Raw genomic sequence first — 14,147 nt, 5'->3', positions numbered from 1 at the left:
AGATATGCCATCTTAACACTTGCACAGGTGAATCAGAATCGTTTATATACCCTGCATGCCCTTTAACATGCTACCAATTAACCAATTGCCTTTGGCCACAGATGCGTAATTTCATGGCACAAGAAATTGTTGGGAGTGGGTGATCATTATAGGCCAAAACAATTAAATGAAAGCCAAAACTGGAAATGTACATTCATATATATTCCTTTGTAAACTAGGACTGTTGTTATCATTGAATATTTTATTTGTCACAATGATGAGGGTGAACGTGTGTCAATTTCATGGTTATTTAACACATTTGGCCAATATATTAGTAAATTAATGATTTTAAAAAATGTTAATTAAATCTCTTTTTAATGAATGTGGTTTTATAGGCTCTGCATGTACTTAAAAAGCACGTGTTTGCATTTTCTAAGTCAGTTCGGCCTTCCTCATTTGTGCGTACGCATGGTCTGAGGCAGTTCTAAATTTGTTCGCAGAGTAAGAACAAATTTGGGTAAGAAAATATTGATGAATCCCAGATTTGTGCGTCAAACGATCGTATGCACAGTTTAAGCACAGATTTGTACGTACACACTGTTTGTGACTAAGGCCCAATGTTAATTGGGATGGTAAACAGAATAGAAAAAACCTTGAACTGGTAACTGACCATTTTAATCTCACACAACTGATAAAATAGCCAACCAGAATTACTAACCAAAGCAAAACCAGGATGCAGGTCATTTGATATTGTTGCAGAGTTAGAAGTATGGTGCCAAGTCATCTTGGGTCTCCTTGTAATTGGAAAGTAGTTGCAAACCTCATGTTTGGCACACTAACTTCTCTGGTGTTCAGGTTCTGTGTCTGCCATGAGCAGGCCACTTTGAGAGTGAAGTTGCAGCTCCTTCTGTGAGCATGCAAAGATGAGAGAATGGGGGAAGGGTGTAGCAGGTCCTCCTGCCTACGTTGTAACTCTAAGGAGGTTCAGGAGAGGCGAGGTCTCCCGAGGTTTAGAGGAAAGAGAGAGAGTCCCCTTCAGAGGTTCGGGGAGAGCTTGTCAGAGTCTCAGGAAAAAGAGGGATGGAGAGTAGAAGCAGCCCCCTAAATTGGCTTGGTGACATCATGGAGTCGCATGTCACTGTGACCAATTAAGTTTGAAAACTGAGTCCATGGGCAGGGCTCTCATTTAGGTGTGACAATGAGGCATCCCGTGGAGATGAGTGCCAAATGGCTGTCCTTTGTTTGATGAACAAAGGACATATGGTTTCAGCCACCATTTCAGATTGCCAGAGGAAAAGCCTTCACATGTCCAGTTTAGATCAGCACAAATGACAAATCATCTGTGGTCCAGTAAATCCCAGCATAGTTTATTCATTTTAAAACTAGATTTTAGTTTTTTTTCCAAGGGTTTTGTGTTCCTGGTGTTGTTGGATCAACCTGTTACCTGCCTGCCTTGGAGCTCTCAGTTGTACACTTTTTTTTCTCCACATTAAACTGTTGAACTCTTCTGCTCTCATCCTCTGTTTCTGCATTTGGGTCCAAACGTGTTAAGCCTAAGATTGTGACAGTACAGACTGACCATAAATGGAGCCAGCGGAATTGTTAGAACTTTATCATGTATTCTACTTGTATGGGGATTGGAAGACAACCCATAGTAGGGAGTACAAAGAGGCTGCTCTGAGGGTGGCACAGTGGGAAGCTACCTTAAAACCACGGCTAAGACTTTTGAAACACTCATGATTTCTAGTGTGCTTCTCATCCTGCTAACCCCAAGCCTTCATTCTGCCTACTAACAGCCAACCTGCATTTCAGTCAATTAGCCTTGGGTTCCTGAGTCTGCAACCTATTGGCTTCCAGCCAGTCTCTAAATCAGATAATCACCAGCCTGCTCCAGAGTTTGCTAGCCCTATCTGTTTCCCAAGTGGCTAACCCCCAGCCTACTAGGCACCAGTATGGTACAGATCCTGCACCAGAAGACCTTAAGTCAATTTTCCTGGGGTCTTGCCTGGCCATCTCTTTTAGGTATCTGACCCTTTGGTAATGGTCACCCTCCAGGGTGGTTCTGTCTTGCCTCCAAGCCATTCATCTGAGGCTTTCACATATGAACACACAAAAAATATTTACATAAAACTATTACCAAAAATACATACAATCTTGACAAATATTCACACACCAAAATATATATTAATATTAATAAATACCTTAACATCAATAAAAATCTTTGAAGCAGTAGCACCAAACTCTTCCCTACCAACTCTCCACTTGTTGTTACCTCCCAGAACTATTCACTCTTTTGCCCAAACACTCTGGGAGAAGGAGAACAGGTTTGTGCATGACACAGATTCTAGTTTTACTGTTAGGATTAGATGAGCATGAATTTTACTCCTCAATTAAAAGAATACTTTGCTATTATTAAATCATAAATCAATGCAATTTTTACATTCACAGGTGAACAACAAAGTGTAACAGTCCTGCCTCCCTGCTGTGAAATACCTAAACCTCACAAACTGCAATACACAACCCCAATTCATGGCCAGGCACTCCTTTTCCACTGTGAAGTATCTCATTTCCAGGTCTAGTGGTTTATGGCTAAGTAACAGCAATAGATGCTTCTCCTCCTTGGTCTCCTGCAAAGCACTGCTCCAATTATGACATTAGAGATATTCATCTGCAGTGTGAACGGTTGAGAGAAATAAGGATTGTGAACAACAGACTCACATGTGATGGCACTCTTATGAAGGCTCTGTCACACTTTTCATTCCATGTTACTTTGTTTGGTGCTGAGGCCTTGGTGAGGTCAGTGAGGATGGCTGCCCTCTCAGCAAAGTGTGGGATGAACTTGAATCACCATCCTATCAACACCATAATGGCACACACCTTCTTCTTGGTAGTGGTCACAGGATACCAGTGGATGGCATCCAACTTTCCCACTTGAGGCTTGACCACCCCTGTCTGACAGCATGGCCCAGGTACTCCACCCTTTTCTGTGCAAAAGCACACTTGTGTGGGTTGATGTTAAGTCCAGTTGTCTTGATCAGGTGGAGCACCCATCAGAGGTGTTCCTCTCATGTCTGGCTATAGATGATGGCATCAGCCAAGTGGGCAGCTGCAAACTGTGAGACCAGAGGCATCACCTTGAACTGACACATGCCATAGGGTATAATGAATACTGTCAGCATCTTGGTCTCAAGTGTCAGGGCCAGCTGCCAATACCTCTTGCTCAGGTCAAACGTGGTGATGAACTTGGACTTCCCACTCTCTCCAGCAGCCCCATCAATGTGGGGCATTGGCTAGAATTCAAAGTTTGAAACTGCATTAAGGTACCTGAGGTCAATACAGAACCTCAGTGAACCATCCTTCTTATGGACCAACACAATGGGACTGCACCCCTCACTGGGCAAAGTTTAAAATATCCCCACCTGTAACATCAGCTCAATCTTCTCCATTCTGGGATTGTTTAGCACCTGCAGCGGGAAGTAGCATCTTCCTTTAGGGGGACCTTTTAGAAATCATGTTCATTGTGGACGTTTGATCAGTAGTTGATCAGTTATTTCTTTACAGTTATTTTGGTAATGCTTTGTGTGAGGACCACATCTATAATGTGTTGTGGGGGCATTATGAGGGCAGTGAATTATAATACATTTATGATGTTCTATGACTGCACTCATAAACACACAGTTCAAATAAACACAAGAAATTTGTGGTTTAACCTCTCTAACTCCGTTCTCCCTCCCTCCTCTGTTAAATGGTATCTCACAGTCACACTACGTCATCAAACCATGTGATGTTTGGTATCACCGGATTCAGAAAGCTCTCGACTTCCTGAATCCATCATCGTTTTTCTTTTATCTCTAATGGATTTCGCACCAGAGCAGCCTAAACACACAAAGTCCAAAATCGTGATGAGTGGTGACAAGCCACAACTTTTCGACAGGAAAAGTTAAAGGATTACTTGCGATCTCATGCGGAGCTGTTAGCAGGCACGTAGCTGGTTTTAAAAGAGTCTCACTCCTACCACTATTTTTGGCTGAGATATACCGCCTAGGAAGTGGGATCATGACTTTCACGTTTCATATGGCTTTATTTGCTGATATTTTATGGTCTTTCTGTGTCATAAACAACATCAGCTATCATAACCACACCTGATTTCAATAAGGTACAATGTCTGAAGCTGGCTGAGTGTTGTTTGATCACTGATAGTACTGTTTTGAAGTGGAGTGAGCGCTCTCTCATTTGGAGCTCCTCGTGGATCTTATCATGGAAAAAACACTGTAGAATGGTGATACTTTGAGCAATCTTCTTCAAATTTGACACAAATGTTCATTGTCATTTACCTGCTCAGATGAAGCCACAGACAGTTATTCATCCTGAAAAACAATTTTTATTTTTTAGGCAAAATCTTCAACTTTTTACTGACTTCAGAGGCCCATTACTCTGTCTCTGTATCACCTAGAGTGTTTCTGAGTCTTTCACAAGAAACTTAAGGGAATTTTCTTTATGGCAAGACCTCATGCATGCATGTAGTCAGAGCGGTTCAGAGGCTACAGTCATTTTAATTTGGGTATGTCATTTTAGGCGTTTTTGCTACAAAATGGGGGTGGAGTGCAAGAGGCTAAAGAAAGGATCAGCTCTCAGTGAATAACCTAATAAGCCCTATGATAATCTATTATGGCAAGGCTTAACTATACAAACCAGTGAGCAGTGATAACTAATACGTCTTTGGGGTCATCAGGTGGGAACCTCCTTTCACCAGTGTTTTGTCTAGTTGGTACCAAGACACCTCCAGGAGGCTAGACAGTGATCTCTAGCGTCCCAGAGACACTCCCCTAATGCCAGGTCTCACCGCTCCCCGCACCAACCCAATAACCTCCTTTACCTTACCTATACTACCACAGAGGAGGTAGACCCAGGGAAGGAAGCCTTGCTAGGCTTTAACACTCCCCCGCCGGGTTAGGCTGTACAGTCTACCTACCCAAGACAAGCCCTCACAACCATTTCTACCTTACCTATACTACCACAGAGGAGGTAGACCCAGGGAGAGTAGCCTAATTAAGGCTATAACACTTCCCTACTGGGTTAGTCTACCTCCCCAAGATGAGCTCCTTAAACAACCTCCTTTACCTAACCTATTACCACATGTCTTTCTTAGCCCAAACAACACTGCCACCTTCAACAAACCCAGACTCTGTTTATACACACTTGAAGTACTGACCGTGCCGATACTAACTTTCCTAGCACATTTGCCATACCCTATTTCACATGCTACATAGCATAACTCCAATATAAGCTAAAGTTAAAGGAGATAGAGAAGATAAATTCACAGAATCAGCAAACACACTCACCTGGGTTGCAGCATGGTCTCAAACAAAAGGGATTCAAATAGGCCACTCCCACACTTAAATAACCTTCCTCTTCCTGACTGATTGGTGGATCTCTCCACCTGATCTCAAGGAGTTATGTACCCTGCTTCCTGATGCACTATATCAACAGCCATAAAACATTATAGATGTGACTTATAATGAATTATAAATGTCAAGTGTCTTATGGATGCTCTTGAGGTTCACTGATGAGGACGATAATACATCATGGATGTACTCACCTAAACAGTCACCTGTAGGAAGGACTTATAAAATCATGTTATTGTCCATGCAGTATCATATGTTATCATTGTATGTTAAGTGAAGTGGAGTAGCCTACATATTGATGCATCTGTAATAACACATTTCATCATAACTTCTCATTGCTGGTGCAAGTAAAGTGTGATGCAATTTCATGTATTTAAAAAAATCTATGCAACATCATAAGTGATTGGTACCTACCATACACTAGAATACACCCTCTCACATCTAAAGACAATGTGTCATGAGTCAGAGAGTTATTAGCCATAGACTAAACTTTTGTAAAGATGGGCATCTTGCAAAGTCACTATTTGCAAGATTGTTAGCTTCAAAAGGGAAAAAAAACAGGACAGAAATTGTTGCAGACCTCGAAATCCCCAGTGAGTATTCCATATGCTATCGCTAGCTAGCTAACCACTTTAGCAGCTACTAATGTTTGCTAGTAGCATACAAGATAACTGTATGTTTGAGCTGAAGCCTGCTAGCTTCAGAAGTCGCATCATGTAACCATTTATATGTGAAGTGAAGCTCTAGAATCATTCCAGTAGCTAACATTACCTTACAAGCAGCATTGTTTGGGATGGGGACATTGGTTAGCTAGCTAGCTATAGCATAAATCATACTCCCTGGTGATTTTGAAGGCTGCAGCAATATCTGTCCACGTTTTTTCCTTTTTTAGGTAACAATGTTGCAAATAGTGACTTTGGAAGATGTCCAGTTTTTGCAAAATCTACTTCTGTGACTAAAAACTCTCATGACACATTTTCTTTAGGTGTGAGAGGGTGGCAGACTTAGGCTACGTCTTTTCAAAGCCTTTTTCAAAGTACTCTAATGTATGGTAGGCATTAGTTACTTATAATGCAGCACAGATTCTTTTAAATACATGAAAATGCATTACACTCTACATAACACCAACAATGAAACATTATGATGAAGCATGCATTATTATAGATGTATAATATGTACTTCACTTTACTTAAATGATACCTCATGATACTGTTTGGACTATTACAGCATTCTATGCATCCTTGCTACAGTTGATTGTTGAGGTGTGCATATATGAGTATAGATATCCATTCATAAGACACTCGACACTTCAATTCATTATAAGTCACATCTATAATAATCTTCATAGCAAGCGTTACCACAGTCTCTTTCTAAAATATCACAAGATGTCTGTTGTTGCAATCAGACTACAGGGGAAACATGACTGAGATTTGGAGGGAATAGTTCATAGAGAATGTATTTCAGTGTTGTCTGAAAGATTTTCAGTATCATGGATGATTATTTACCTGATTTTGACAATGTGGCTCAAATCTTTGAATTCTATCTTTCTGATGCTTCTTGTTATTACACTATTGCCTTTGCTGCAAATTGTTAGAAAAGACCGTGTATAGGGCAACCTGATCTCACAGAAGTACGTGAAATGACCACGACCTCTTAACACCGCATTCCGTGGTGGCAGCACGTAATGGGTTGAAATTACGTGCTGCCACCACGAAAACAATGCCAATGTAAAGTCAGTTAGGATCCTCTCCCGTGGTGGACACACGGATTCCCTGATTCAATCACGTCACGTCAGCCTCGTTTTCCTCAATGATATCTTTAACATTCCTGTATACACACAAAAACGCGGAAGTGTCCTTGATAACTCAACAATATGACAAGTTAATGTCAAGGCCATAAAATAAAATAAATGTATTTTGCCAGCTTTTGATAGCGTAGGGCTTTAAGAGCATTGTGCTGTGGGCGGATGGGGCGCGTTCCACTACTGTTTTGTAGCTAGCTGCTCTCTGCCGTCTGTGGGCTTAATGCCATTTCAGATTGCCATCCGTCTGCCATAACTGAATCCAAACGCCACTAATAAATAAATAAATAAGAAGATAAAAATAAGGCTGAGCATGGAAGAACCAGAGAGGAAACACCATCACATGGAGCCGTCTGCCCCTGGCAACCCGGCCACCCTCCACTCCACCAGGGGGGGCCATAATTTCAAGTCACGCGGAGGGGGTGGGGGGGGGGGGGGCATATGCATTGAAACAGACAGTATTACTGATGTATTAAATAACGTTGCGGTGCACTTTTTTTTATTCTGACGCCACACAGTCACATCTACAGTACACGCATGAACACGAACACATGCTTGCTCAGATTAACCCCTCTGATCCCACTCTAACATTCACACACAAAAGGCCAAGCCTATTTATACATAAAGGCACAGATGAGGCCACAGTGGAAGCTGGAGTAATTTGATCATTTTGTTTTTTCTGTTTACTTGAAGAAAATCAGATATCGACTTCTGTCTCTTCATTTTCCCAGATGCAGCCAGCGCAGGTGCCCGCCGTTAGCTCGCGACGCTCATGCATGACGTATTGATAAACAATGCACTTGATAGGCACACTAATATATGACTTGGCTTGTAAAAACACAGATAGGCTACAACTTAGGCTTTTATTCATATAAAATAGTTTGTCAGAGTAGAGCCCTGCGCGGGACTGTTTTCGTCATCACGCTCCTGCCCGCTCCGCTGAATTTCTGACCATTACCGCCCGCTCCCGCAATGTGTATGTCCACTCCCGCCCGCTCCCGCAAAACTCTGAGAATTTATGCCCACACAATAATAGAGATGCATTGATTTTGTGTCTTCTCCCGTCCCGCCGGAGAAAACACGTCATTTTATAGGCTATTAATAAAGAGATTCATGGGGTTGTTTGTTTCGTTCCCCTGGCCTGCATGTCTTTTGACACACTGGTCAAGAATAGCGCTCCTATTTCGTTGTTTTCATTTAGTTTTTAATGAAATAAAGGCTGTTTCATATTCTATTCTCCTCCTCTGTATTTATTTAGGCTATTTTTCTACCTTTATATAATCACGCAGTGATTGAGGTTAAGGCAAGCCCGGCGCCAGGATGAAGTTACTGAGGGAGCGGTTAAAAATTACGAGGGGGCAAATCTTTATTATGCAACATAGGTTCACACAGTGAGTTATAAAGAGCGCGCAGACGTGCGTAATAGTCGCTCGCAATGAGAGCTCGTCGCCGGTGAAACACAATAAACTGCACATCTTCTTTCATGTTTGTCTCATGACAGATGGAGCTGACAGACAGACAGACAGACAGGTGGAGCAAGCGGCAAATTGGTGTGAAAGCTGGTTCATCCATTTATGAATAAATATGGAGTGGAAACGCTCATGCATGTGCACCAAGTTCCTGTGTTGACATCCTGTCGCTAGGCTACATCTTCTTCTTCTTCTTCTTCTTCTTCTTCTTCTTCTTTTTCTTCTTCTTCTACTGTTTAATGGCGGTTGGCAAACAGCGAATTGGCCCATTACCGCCACCAACTGGTGGCGTGTGGATCAAAATGACTATTACTATTTGCGTTGGGTCCCGCCGGGTCCCAATGCAGCCCTCTATGTCAGAGTACAAAAGTTACCCGGGCCATGGCCCCCCCTGGTTCTGCGGTCTATGAATACAATAATAGGCTAAATAGTATCTAAGCAATAATAAAGTGTCTAAACAATAATAAATATTATCTAAGTTATCTATTAGGCTACCATTCCACTCTGTAAATAGATTTTAAAATTTCAATGATTTTAATATTATTTTTGCTTATTTCATTATTGTTATTATTGGTTTTACTTTTTAGTAGTATTGTATTGTCTGATGATGACTCATGTTAGTAACTATCTACAGTAAAAAAGAAAAAAAACAAGCAAAGAAACAAACAAAACTCATTTTATACACTGGGCCTTCAAAGTGCTCTCTGAAACTACACCTGGCATGGCTTGTGTCCAAAAAATGAAAAAATCTAAACTTTGTTGTAGAGCTAAACCAAATACATCATTGGAACGGTCTCAACCTGGAGAGTAACATATGTCAGTATGAAGATTCTACATGGCTCCTGCTTTCAGCCATTGACCTTTGCCACCAGATGCCTCCTGCTGCCGCTGCCATCATTAGTCATTAGTCATACTTCTACTGTTATTATACACATATGACTATTGTCACACATGTATACTGCCAGGTATTAATACATACTTTCAACATATTGTATCACAGTAACCAGAACTATAACTATAATATTATTACTTTCATTAATGTTGTTGTAAGCTACTGTCATTACCTGCATCTCTCTCTCTCTCTCTCTCTCTCTCTGTCTCATTGTGTCATACGGATTACTGTTAATTTATTATGCTGATCTGTTCTGTACGACATCTACTGCACATCTGTCCGTCCTGGAAGAGGGATCCCTCCTCAGTTGCTCTTCCTGAGGTTTCTACTGTTTTTTTTTCCCCCGTTAAAGGGTTTTTTTTGGGGAGTTTTTCCTTATCCGCTGTGAGGGTCTTAAGGACAGAGGGATGTTGTACGCTGTAAAGCCCTATGAGGCAAATTGTGATTTGTGATATTGGGCTTTATAAATAAAATTGATTGATTGATTGATTGAACCTTGACCTCAGTGCATGTTTGAGGGCTTATAACTCAGCAACGAAAGGGGGTACAGACATGGGACCAACTGTTATAGAGAGCTCTTCACCTCAACTATCATGTGAGTCTAGTCAACAACTGGGGGTGCTGTCAGATATGGATAAAATATGGATAAAATTTCACCCATTTAGAAATTAGATATTTAAAATCTGATAACACAAGTGTGTTTACCATCCCCTTAAAGTCCACAGTGTACTCTCAATTCAGTGTTTACAACTTCCAAATCTGGGAAAAACACTTAGATTTTTAAAAAACTACAATTCCCTGGGACCGCGCCATGCAGTTTGATACATATCAGCAACATAGTTGTAGTTCTTCTGATTTGCAAAGTAGGGTTCTAAACAGGGTTGTAAAAAGATAGATCTACTGAATAAATCTAATATCTAGTAAAGCCAAAGTAGATATTACACTGCACCTAGATGAACTATATTAAGAAAAAAAGCAAGGATATTGGCTAATCGTAGTTATTTTAGATAGTACTCTAAAAACGGCGTTTTTGGGACGGTAGGTTTTTTTTGCGGCTTGTTGTAAAACAGGGTCGTAAAAAGATACATCTACTGAATATATCAAATGTCTTGTAAAGCCAAACTAGTAATGACACTGCACCTAGATGAAATATGTTAAGAAAAAGTAAGGATGATGGTTCATTTCAGATATTTTAGCAAGCTCTCTAGAAACGGCGTTTTTGGGATTGAATATTTGAGTAGGCTATAACAAATATCTAGAACAGCCGAATTATCACATTATTATCATTATTATTATTATTGGTGGGAAATTATAACAGAGGAATATATTTGCCGTTTTATTATCAAGAACACTTCCGCGTTTTTGTGTGTATACAGGAATGTTAAAAATACCATTGAGGAAAACGAGGTTGACGTGACGTGATTGAATCAGGGAATCCGTGTGTCCACCACGGGAGAGAACCCTAATTGACTTTACATTGGCATTGTTTTCGTGGTGGCAGCACGTAATTTCAACCCATTACGTGCTGCCACCACGGAATGTGGTGTTAAGAGGTCGTGGTCATTTCACGTACTTCTGTGAGATCAGGTTGGTATAGGGTCTTGTACAATTCATAGCCAGTAGATATCTCCTTGATGTATAGCAAGGGCAAATGTAGGCATAAACTATAATTAAACATATTTTAGAATGTATAATACTAAAACATTAATATATTTTTCCACCACACACGCACACGCACACACACACACACACACACACACACACACACACTGTGGTGTTGTTAAACTTGTTGATTTAAATTATTGTATTATTAGGAATTCAACTGAAGAAAATGGGTAATCAGTCTACATAGAGTTGTAATAACTAGTGCTCAATCACCTCCTAATCGTTTTTTGCTGTTATCTCTCCATGCTTTCATGTGTAACATAATGCAAGTCAACAGTAACAACTTTAGCTAATAGCATTAGCCTACCTCCACTCATCTACAGCAGATAAATCCACTCTTGTAACAGCAGTTTTCTTAAGGAAAATAAGCCCCAGATTTCTTCTTCTCAGGTAGTAGTTATCCCATTGGTCACTGCAGACCTGCAGGTCTGTATGTGCAGTGTATGGACAGGAGTGTTAGAGCTACAACAACAACTAGCCAAAACTTTAGTGTGTCCATATCCGACAAAGAGGGTCCATGACAGCTGCTTGGAATATAGCTCCTCATTTTGTCGGAACTGGTCAGAATGTGTAAGTACGAATCATTCTTTATAATATAGGCATTTTTCCTCTGTAGGCAGAGGGTCACAGCACCTGCAGGAATACCACCAGTCTCCCAGCCTCATGGCCTTGCTGCTGGTTCACCCTCTACGGCATATTTTCCCTCTCATTCTCCTTGTCTGCTCTTCATCCATATATTAAAGTTCACATAAGTTGGGCAGCAGTGAAATTCAAAAGCCCAGCCACATGATTAAAATCAGGTAAATAATTCTCTATGAGACTGAATATCTTTTAGATTATGCTAAACTGTTTATTGTAAACTACTCTGGTTTTTATACTCTCTCCAGATCTCACGCATTTCCACTATTGTTTTCCTGCAACAAGTGACATCTCCTCACATCCCATAATATTTCAGACTTCTGCTTAATGAGGCAATCACAAACAGACTTGACTTCAGCCACTTATAATAACAATTTGAGCCTGTCGGTGGTGAAAACCACTTTTAATGGACATACAATGATGGTGTTCTGTGTGTGCTTCCATTGCAACCCATCCCGCTGTTGCCGGCCACTGTCCGCTCCCTCAATACTGGAACAATTTCAAAAATCGTTGATCACATCAGTCGTTTTTTGACCAATTTATACAGGTTAATAGGGTCCAGGTTGAAAAATGTTATCCTTTAATGCTTCAGAGAACTTTTTTCCTCTTAAATACACAGCAACCTTTCTGCTCCTGGAAGGCCAAGCTTACCCCTTTCTGAAATACTGCATGTCTATGAGAAATAGATCTCCATGTGAATGTTGACTATATTAGTGCCAGGCTACACAGATACAGTGGTGGCACTTCCATCCCGGCTTTGGCTGCAGTTTTTAAGTTGCCAATATAATGAACAGTGTTTCCCATTAATTAATGAAACTATGGCGGCCGCTATAGTTTCTAAATAAAAGATTTAGGCTGCCTAAGTATTGACTTCTCATGATATAAATAATATCTTGATCGCTGTTGCGTTTTGTGCCGATGTGCTCAGGCTGTCAGATCCAGCGCTCGACAGTGTGAGCGTTTCACTCGACTAAAAATACATGTGTGCGAACTGTAAAAAATATTTAGGGGCACGTGCGCATAAAATAAAATCAGCCGAAGCAGCCTATAATTTTGACAATAAAAAAATATGATAATCTAACCGCAAATGTTGAAGGAACTCCAGCCGCCTTCCCTCTTCTCTGTTCCCCGTGTGACACACACTGTCGGCACAATGAATATAAGTCCCACTGTCGGCTGGGTGGAAATAAGTCAAAGGGCTCTAGTTTCCCGGCGCAGCGCAGGGTGGCGAACCCCGCGCAGAGCTAGTTTCGAGCAGCGCAACCCGAGGCGCGCTCAGTTTGGTAGTTTGGCAGACCGAGGTGCGCTGAGATGGGTGTGGTGGCGCAGCAGGGGGAGGTGTCGACAGATCCAGCTTGGCGCAGTGACAGTTTCGTGCCAAAAGGCTTCGCCGAAGGTGCGCTAAAAGCACGCCATCTGAAACCAGGTCTACTGTCAGTGCAGGCGGAGCGCAGCCGGTGTAAGCCGAAGTTTGGCTGACCTGCGGAGAGTGCGCACACGTCACCAAAACCTCACAGGCAGGTTTCCAGAATATCAGGCACATTAACAATGCAATAAATAGCCACCAAACCACTATTCAATGCAACTATCTGCAATCGGCACATAAATGTATCTCTATATTGACTGTCCCGTCACATCTGATGTCAGATCAAAGGGGATTGGCACCGTTTGGCACGTTTGGCACGCGTAATGGAAACCCAACCTGATTTGATTAAAAACAGCTGCAAACTAATGAGTTCACATCCCTCTCAGCCAACCACAAACAGCCACAGCATCAGATAGGGAGTATATATTCAGCATCTGTCATCTTAGAAAAGACAAAAGAAAAGAAACAGAGTGAGACTGCGAGAGAGAAAGAAAGAGTGCGCGCGCACGAGAGAAACATTGATTTACAATTGTGGTGACCTCCTCCCAGGCTACCTTTGCATCATCAGCCCGTGGAGGTCTGCTCACAGTTCCGTATATTTGGACACTGCGAGCTTGGACCTTCCGGACCAAAACATCAGTTTCCTCCTGGGAGGAGTTTGGCCGTCTGACGCTGCTGCTCTCTTCTGCCATGGCGAATTGAGCAAACTCTCATTACGCCTTCGTGCGGCACATTTAAGGGCGAGGAGAGGGGCTCATTTGATTGGTGTGATGTGTGTAAAACCCACTCCACGCCTTCTCTCCTCCCTCTTTCTGACTTGCGCAGGTAGGAGGGACGGAGGTGGGACAGACGAGTAGCTGCGCCAGCGCACACGGTGTGCCAAACTTGCAAAATCCGCCTGGCCACACCCAGTTGGCGAAGCGCAGGTGCG

The 14,147-nt window shown here is 41.8% G+C and overlaps 1 protein-coding gene across 1 annotated transcript in view; it reads right to left on the bottom strand.

The window, feature by feature from the left end:
* The window catches only part of LOC125892021 (voltage-gated potassium channel subunit beta-2-like), a 202,408-nt gene that overhangs the window by 95,047 nt on the left and 93,214 nt on the right, over positions 1–14,147 (bottom strand). The window lies entirely within an intron of this gene.

This window comes from Epinephelus fuscoguttatus, linkage group LG7 (assembly GCF_011397635.1).
Source record: "Epinephelus fuscoguttatus linkage group LG7, E.fuscoguttatus.final_Chr_v1".
Lineage (NCBI taxonomy): Eukaryota > Metazoa > Chordata > Actinopteri > Perciformes > Serranidae > Epinephelus > Epinephelus fuscoguttatus.
This window is presented reverse-complemented; position numbering and strand designations above follow the sequence as displayed.